Source organism: Eptesicus fuscus, chromosome 6, assembly GCF_027574615.1.
Source record: "Eptesicus fuscus isolate TK198812 chromosome 6, DD_ASM_mEF_20220401, whole genome shotgun sequence".
Taxonomy (NCBI): domain Eukaryota; kingdom Metazoa; phylum Chordata; class Mammalia; order Chiroptera; family Vespertilionidae; genus Eptesicus; species Eptesicus fuscus.
Window position 1 is genome coordinate 11,516,768 of NC_072478.1, and position 7,973 is coordinate 11,524,740.

Sequence of the window (7,973 nt, forward strand, 5' to 3'; positions counted from 1 at the left end):
ACTAGTTATTTAATATGGCTGTGATATTGCTTTGTTTATTTTTGTAATGACTCTTTATTGATTTTTAGAGAGAGAGGAAGGGAGAGAAACATCAATGTGAGAATGAAACATCGATCAGCTACCTCTTACACAGCTGCCACCGGGGATCAAGCCCACAACCTGGGCATGTGCTCTGACCAGGAATCAAACTGGCAGTCCCCCTGGTGCTAGAGATAACACCCAACCAACTCAGTCACACTGGCCAGGGCAGTATGCCATGCTATTACTTTATTAAATTTGTAATTAGTCTCTCTGTGGTGACTAATAATAAAAGTGGGTACCTATAGATTTTCTTCAATCAAAAATAGCAGAATTTAAAAAAATTAATGTACAGTGCCATATATATATACTTAAGAAAGTAATATAAATGTATGAATACATAAAAAGAAAATAAACACATAATCCTACAACAAAGAAAAGTGATAACATTTTGTCATTAAACTTAGGAGGTTCCAAATGGGGATTTGAGGGGATAAATCACTAATGAGTTATAAGGAAGCGCTCCTTTGCATAGCTGTCCTAGGTAAGCATTTAGCTTCATGGATAGCAGTTGACTGAGGGTCTGCTTATTGAATTCAGGATCCTCCTTTTCTAGAGATAAGGCTATTGATACTTTTTTAATTTTGAGCTTTACCCTATGAGCTGGATAGTTTTCTCTTCCTTTTTCCTTCCTACCCTTTTCTAAGGAAATTTCATGACTTTCATGCCTTCATTTCTCAACTAAATATTTATTTCCTACTAGAGGCCTAGTGCATGAGATTTATGCACTCGGGATGGGTGGTGGGGGTGGGTGGTGTCACTCAGCCTGGCCTGTACCCTCTCACAGTCCAGGAGCCCTCATGAGATGTGTGAATTGGAAAATTCAACAAAATTTTTGTCTGTGATAATTTGTCAATATGAAATCCTCTATAATAAAGAGCTAATATGCTAATTAGACCAGACAGAGGAATGACCTTACAGAACAACCTTCCGGAATGACCAGTGGGCGAGGGGTGGGACCATGAGGCAGGTGGGACTGCTGCGAGGGCCAAGCCCCCTGCATGAATTTCGTGCATCGGGCCTCTAGTGTACAATAAAGAGCATTGAGTATTTTATTATTATTTGTAAATTGCTGTTATACACCTTTATATCAGTTAAATTCATTTAAAATTGAATCTATTTTTATTCAATTTTTATATGAAAATATATGAAAGAATACATTGTTAACTCACTCTTCTTTGTCTCATTTTGTAGAATATATTTCTGATAAAAATGGTAAGACTTTGGAGTGAGTGTGGGGGAGGAAACAGGATGGTGATGGTTCCTTGAAATTGATTGATGCCCTGAATTTGGAGATAGTCAGTGAGGGATAACAGGTGCCTCTAACATTTTTTATTATTATATTTTTACTAGTGGCCCAGTGCACAAATTTCGTGCACGAGGGTGAGGGGAGGAGGGGAAGGGTGTCCCTCAGTCTGGTCTGCACCCTCTCCAATCTGGGACTCCTCAGGGGATAACCGGCAGTTGGACATCCCTCTCACAATCCAGAACTGCTGGCTCCTAACCACTCGCCTGCCTGCCTGATTGCCCCTAACTGCTCCCCTGCTGGCTTGATGGCCCCTAACCACCTCTGCCTTGGCCCTGCATCTGGGACCTAGGCTGGCTGCAGCCTCAGGGGATGGTGGGCAGGTGGCTTCTCCTGGGCTGCAGCCCCAAGTGCTGGTGCCCGGCACCGCGGGGTGGGCAGCTTCTCCGTCTCCTGGGCCACAGCCAGCTGCAGGTACTGGCACCTGGGACTGCGGGGTGGGCGGCTTCTCCTTCTACCAGGCTATAGCCAGCTGCAGGTGCTGGCGTCTGGACCACAGGCAGGCAGCCTTTCTGTCTTCCCTGGAAGTTAGGGGCAATGAGGCAGGCAGTGTGGGCGGGCGACTTCTCCATCTGGCTGTGGCCTGGGATCATGGGGCAGGCGGCTTCTTTGTCTCCCGGGCTGCACCCAGCCTCAGGCTCTGGTTTCTCAGTCTCCCCCAGGACTTGGGGCAGGCAGACATGAGGCTTCTGCTGTTGGCTGCGGCCTGGGATCACGGAGCAGGCGGATTCTTCCTCTCCCAGGCTGCAGCCAGCCTCAGGAGCTGGCGCCCGACTTCTCTGACCCCCACAGGCCCTGAGCGGTGGGAAGGGGGTGGGGCTGCTGTCATGTTTTCAGGTTAATTTGCATACTCACTCTGATTGGCTGGTAGTGTAGCGGAGTGACAGTAATTTGCATGTTTCTCGTTTATTAGTGTAGATTTGTGAAGAGATATTGGTTTTAAATACATCCTGAGTAGGGTTTCTTCTAAATATGACTTGATCTGTCCTGTTGCTTATTAATTGGGATTTCATCTTGACTCTGGCATCAGGATGTATCTTAATCTTGGCTTTTGGCCTCATCAATTTTGTCTTTTTTCCTTACCTGCAAGTTTAAATCATAAATGTTCTTTGCCTGTGAGAAGCGTTTTCCTTATAAGCACTCTCTCACTGAATTTTTTTTTAAAGCAGTTGTTTCTATTTTCATTCACCTCAGTAATTTTCCCTTGAGCCATATGTCTTGCCCATTCAATGCCATTGTTGAGTCAACTTCCTTGATGTAAAAATTCTTAATGAACTTTGATTATCTCATGCTTGAAAGATGTAAGCTACCCACTCAGTGAATTCAAACGCCTCTTTTATTTATCTTTTAGCTTCTTTATGTACCCTATGTATGTATGACACACTTCTGAGACTACATCACCTTTTTATTCTCTGAAGGGAAGAAATGAAGTGAATCCATCCTCATGTCTCCATTTATCCATATTAACTTTAGAAATATGCTATTAACTTATTTCTATAATTTGAGTATAGAATCTAAGGAAGAGAGAAATGAACATTTATTGTGCATTTGCCCTAACGCTAGATATTTTATTTTTATATTATTTTTATTATTTAGGTTTCAGGTGTACAATATTATCATTCCACATCTGTATATACTACAGTGATCACCCTGAAAGTCTAGTTATCTACCATCACCATAGGATTGACCCCCATCACCCCTTTTGTTTATCCTCCATCCTCTTGGCCTCAGCTAACCACTAAAGATGCTCTCTGTATCTATGGGTTTGTTTTTGTTTTGTTTGTTCTTTTTATTTATTTGCTTTTTTACATTCAAGCTATGAGTGAAATCATGTGGTATTTGTCTTTCTCTTTCTGACTTATTTTACTTAGCATTGTATACTGAAGGTCCATCCATTGGTAACAGATGAATATCAGACATTTTATATAGATGGCTTTAATCAATTCTCACATTGGCCCTGTAAGCAAGTAGCTTCCCTAAATGAGTGATACAGAAATTTTAGACTGGAACACACGGTGTTCCCCTGGACTGGAACCCAGAGTCTTTGTCCATCAGCGCAGAAGAATGAATCCACGGACAGAAGGTGGTAGAGCAAAGGTGGAGGTTTATTGAAGAACAAGTACAGGATCCCACTTTGGGAGGGGGAAAGAGTCCCACAGAGTTCCTTTTTCTGGTGACTTATAAAGGCTACAGATCCCTGTGCCTTAATATCCCCTCGGATGGGTCACTATGCCCTTGGACTGGTTACTATAGTAACTCCTGAGCTCAAAGGTCAAACCTCATAGGGGACCTGTGAGGTTCTCCCACCCCCCCCCCCTTCCTTATTGTTTTCCTATTCCCTTTGGGCTTTCTTCTTCTCCTTCTGGATGAAGGGCTTCCTTCCCTTTATTTTGTAAATATAGACCTTTTGCTGTTCCCAGCTCCCTCATTCTATGGAAATATACCTGTTGCAGCTTTTCAGCTCCCCCATTCTATGGAAATATCCCTTCTGTTGCTCTGCAGCCCCGAGCTTCCTTCATGGTACCGTTAATTTCCAAAATTTCTAAAATGTACTAAAACCTGTCTTTTTCACCCCTAAAATTTCCTGTTTCATGAGGAAACTGAAAACTAAAATAATCAGAGACAGTGGCCAAAGCTGGATTTGAGCTTTAAAGTCTCTCTGACTTTAAAGACTGTTCTTCCCACTACAATGGGGCTATTTTGTTGTTGTTGATCTCTAAAACATAAAACAAAACAACACACCTAGTTGTAAAATGACAGCATAATTAGTTTTACTACTGTTCTGGCATCCAGCAAGGAGTGGAATGCAGTTTAAAAAGGCCCAAGAGATCAAGAGAGAGATTTAAAGTCTCAGCATGGCCCCTCAAAGGTTTGCTATTTTGGGTAAGTCATTTTATTTTCCTTTTGTGCTTTAGTTTCTTTCTATTTAAAATTAGACATATGAAAGAAGGTGAAGGGATTAGCCAAAAAACATATGCAGGGGTGGGCAAAAGTAGTTTAGAGTTGTGAGTACATGAAACACAAAGTTAATAAAGTTATTGTAATAATAATAACTTGCATGTCTTTTCCATACAAACTACTGTAAACCTACTTTTGTCCATCCCTGTGGGTAAAACATAGACACAAAACAGTGTGGTGACAGCCAGAGGGAAAGGGGGTTGGGGCTAGGTGGAGGTGGGCAAAGGGAGCGGATGGAGATGGAAAGAAACTTTGCCTGGGGTGATGAATGCCTGATGCAGTGTGCAGATGATGTTTTATTGAGTTGCATACTTGAAATCTATATGGTTTTGCGAACCAATGTCACTTCAATAAATTCAGTTAAAAATTAAAAAATAGCCCAGCCAGGTGTTGAACATGGATTTATGAACCAGTAGGTCACGGTTTGATCCCCGGTCAGGGCGCATGCATGGGTTGTGGACTCCATCCCCAGTGGGGGGCATGCAGGAGGCAGCCAATCAATGATTCTCTCTCATCATTGATATTTCTATCTCTCCCTCTCCCTTCCTCTCCAAAATTAATAAAATATATATTAAAAAATAAAATTAGAGAACTAGAAGATTCATTAGGTTTCATTTTAATTATAGTACTCTTAAGTTTTTTGGTTTTTTTTTAAATCCTCATCCAAGGATATCTTTATTGATTGATTTTTTTTTTTTTTTTTTGAGAGAGAGAGAGAGAGAAACATCCGTGTGAGAGGGAAACAATGATTGGCTGCCTCTGGTAGGCGTTCCCACAGGTTATTGAACCCGAAACCTTTTGGCGTAAAAGATGACACTCCAACCAACTGAGCCACCTGGCCAGGGCTTAAGTGTTCTTTACTTACAATATTCCTCTCAGAGAAATGCTGAAAATATTTTCTTCATGCAGAAAATCTTTTAAAATACGAAGAAGGCACCGCAAACCTGAGAATAATAGCAAGCATTGAAAAACGTTGCTGCCCTTTAGAGATAAAGGACTGATTGCATTTTGCCCCACATTATGTTCGAACAGCATTTTATCATTGCATCTTGCTTTGATGGATATTAGGCAGCTGTCAGCATGGACGTGTGGTATTTTCCCTTGACTGAAAGCAGACCACATGAGCCTATAATTTAAAACATCCAAACAGGAAGGAATTGTGGTTTTCACAATGGATGGTCAAAAGGTCAGGTTGGTGATGGAGCTGTCTTCTGAGGATTGTTACCATGGTTACCAGGGCTTCACTTGCAGCATTTAATGGAGATCCAAATGTTTCCTGCTGTGGAGCAGCTGAGGTGCTTAGACAAGGGCATGACCTGAGGCTAAAATGATCAGACAGTATTGAGATAAGGGATTGCCTGTAAAGCTGCAGAGTCAAATGCTGTCTCCGAGAATTCTGCAAAGACCAATAAATCAAAGGAAGCAGGATAGGTTGCCTGGAGTGATATCAGCAACCAGACGTTTTACTACAGTTCATTGATACTAAAGGCCATAAAAAACTATGCTCTGTCCAATGTTTTTATCTGTGTCATAAGAGCTATATTTTCTTTATCCCATTGAATCATGGGTTCTCATCAAGCCCAGTTTGTTAATTTCCTCGATGACATCCCTGATAGAATACTCAGCTAGGAATTTCAGAGCCATTCTTGTGTTTTTACCCGTCCTCTGTGGAGCTAAAGGTATGGGCTTTTAACTTTCTACCCGGCTTCATATTGTTGTGGAGCGAACGCGAGTAAACGACCACTGGAGTCCAGACCAAATTAAAATTTAGGGAACCTTTTTAATAACTGGCCGGCTGACTGCTCTCTCCACACAGCCCCGAGAGCAGCCCCGACCCTTTGTGTCCGACCGTATTTATACCCATTCACTACCTCCTGTGTTTGCAGAGCAAACAATTTTAAAACAATTTAAACAAAGTAGTTTTTCTTAGGTAAAGTCAACATGCCATTTATAAGGTCCTGGCGCCTGGGTCCTGGCACCTGGTGGAGTAAGTAACTGCATCCCGTTATCAGGAAAGTTGACAGTGATCTCCCTTGTAAGGCTATTCTGTTAGTTGCAGCTGGGACTTATGGTCAAGTTGACTAGGAGGAAGCATGCTCAAAAATTCCCACTCTCTAACAATATGCATTATTTTATTTTGTCTTCATAACAACCTTATGAGGTATGTATTGTTATTGTCTCTATTTTACAGATAAGGAAACTGAGCCACAGATTTGAAATGGCAGGTGCAAGGAGTCATAGATAGTAAGTGGTGAGACCAGTATTTCCACCCATGTCTGCCTGACTCTATAGCACATTTTCTCCCAGTGTACCAATCAATGACCAAATCTCATGACTTCTACCTCCCTAATATTTCTTGATTCATTTGCTTCCCCATTTTTCCATGGCCATTGCTTTAGTATAGACCTTCGTCAACCTGCATCTGGATTTTTGCAAAAAGTCTGCTACCGGTATATATCTATCTCTACAGATTGCCCTGCCAATAGAGTGATCTTTACAAATGCATCAAATACAAATCTGATCAAGTTACTCCGCTGCTTAAAATCCTTCAAATACATATACTATAAAGTCCAAACCCTTTAGCCTAGCAACAGTATTCTTTACAATTTAACTATTACTTGTCTTTGCTGCCTTGAATCATTTCTTGCCACCTTTCCTAAGAACACCCTCACTCTAATCACCCAGTGCACCAACGCCTTGCCCTTTCCTGAACATAACATAGACTTCTACTCTTTCATATGTTTGGGATTCTAGGCTCCACACATCATGAAATAGTCAGTAATGCCAGGGTACCTTACCTTGTTAGGGGTAAGAGGGTATAATTTATAGTGTAACATAGGAGAAAAAAACACTGAGGGATTTTTCTTTGTTGTTTTGTTTGTTCACATGTTCAGAAAGAAAGAAAAGCCTTTGAGTGGCTGAGACACGCTGTTAACTCGTGCTAAAGCTCACGGCTGGCTACGAACCCCACCCACTGCAGAGCCGGGTCTCGGAAGCTGCCTGCACACCAGTGGGGCAGTTGAGGCAAGCGCCTTGGCAGAGCCCCTCGTGGTCGGAGGCACAGCGATGAAATACTTTTACGTTCAGCAGTAGCAGGTCTGCGCAGAAGCATTCAAGAACCAGTGACTAAATGTATACAACTATGTACATGTGTTTATAAAGCATCCCTTAAAATATTTGCCAACCCATTCTATTTCGGTAAAATATAAAAACTTTATCCTACCATCTATGCAAATAGAAATGTAATTTGTAAGCCAAGATATTTACATTTATTTATAGGAATTTTATGTTTCTCAAGTTGTATAATTCTAACAGTAAAACATAACCTTTGACTATTATTTTAAAATATTTTCTCAGTGATATTTCTTTACAATGTATTTGTAACTTATGCCTTGACTGATTTTGTCAAACCCAAAAGCAATTTTTTAAAGTAAAACTTCAGAGATGATAAGTATATATAAATCTCTCCTGCCATTTGTTTTCTGAAAGTGAGAAAGACACAAGCTAAATTAGTTTTGTGGAAATTTTTATTGCTTCTATGTGATTGCCCTGCCTGTTGAAAGAAGAAATAGAGAACTTGCTGTTTTTCTGTGCCTTTGGTTCACCAGAGAGTTTAGTTTAGTTTTGGGTG

At 41.2% G+C, this 7,973-nt stretch overlaps 1 long non-coding RNA gene across 1 annotated transcript; it reads left to right on the top strand.

Moving 5' to 3' along the window:
* The first annotated feature begins 4,024 nt into the window (after positions 1-4,024).
* On the top strand, positions 4,025-7,518 carry LOC114235108 (uncharacterized). The gene is made up of 3 exons (XR_003621287.2): positions 4,025-4,267; positions 6,534-6,586; positions 7,237-7,518. It is a non-coding gene; the product is annotated as an uncharacterized LOC114235108 (long non-coding RNA).
* Positions 7,519-7,973: the final 455 nt, after the last annotated feature.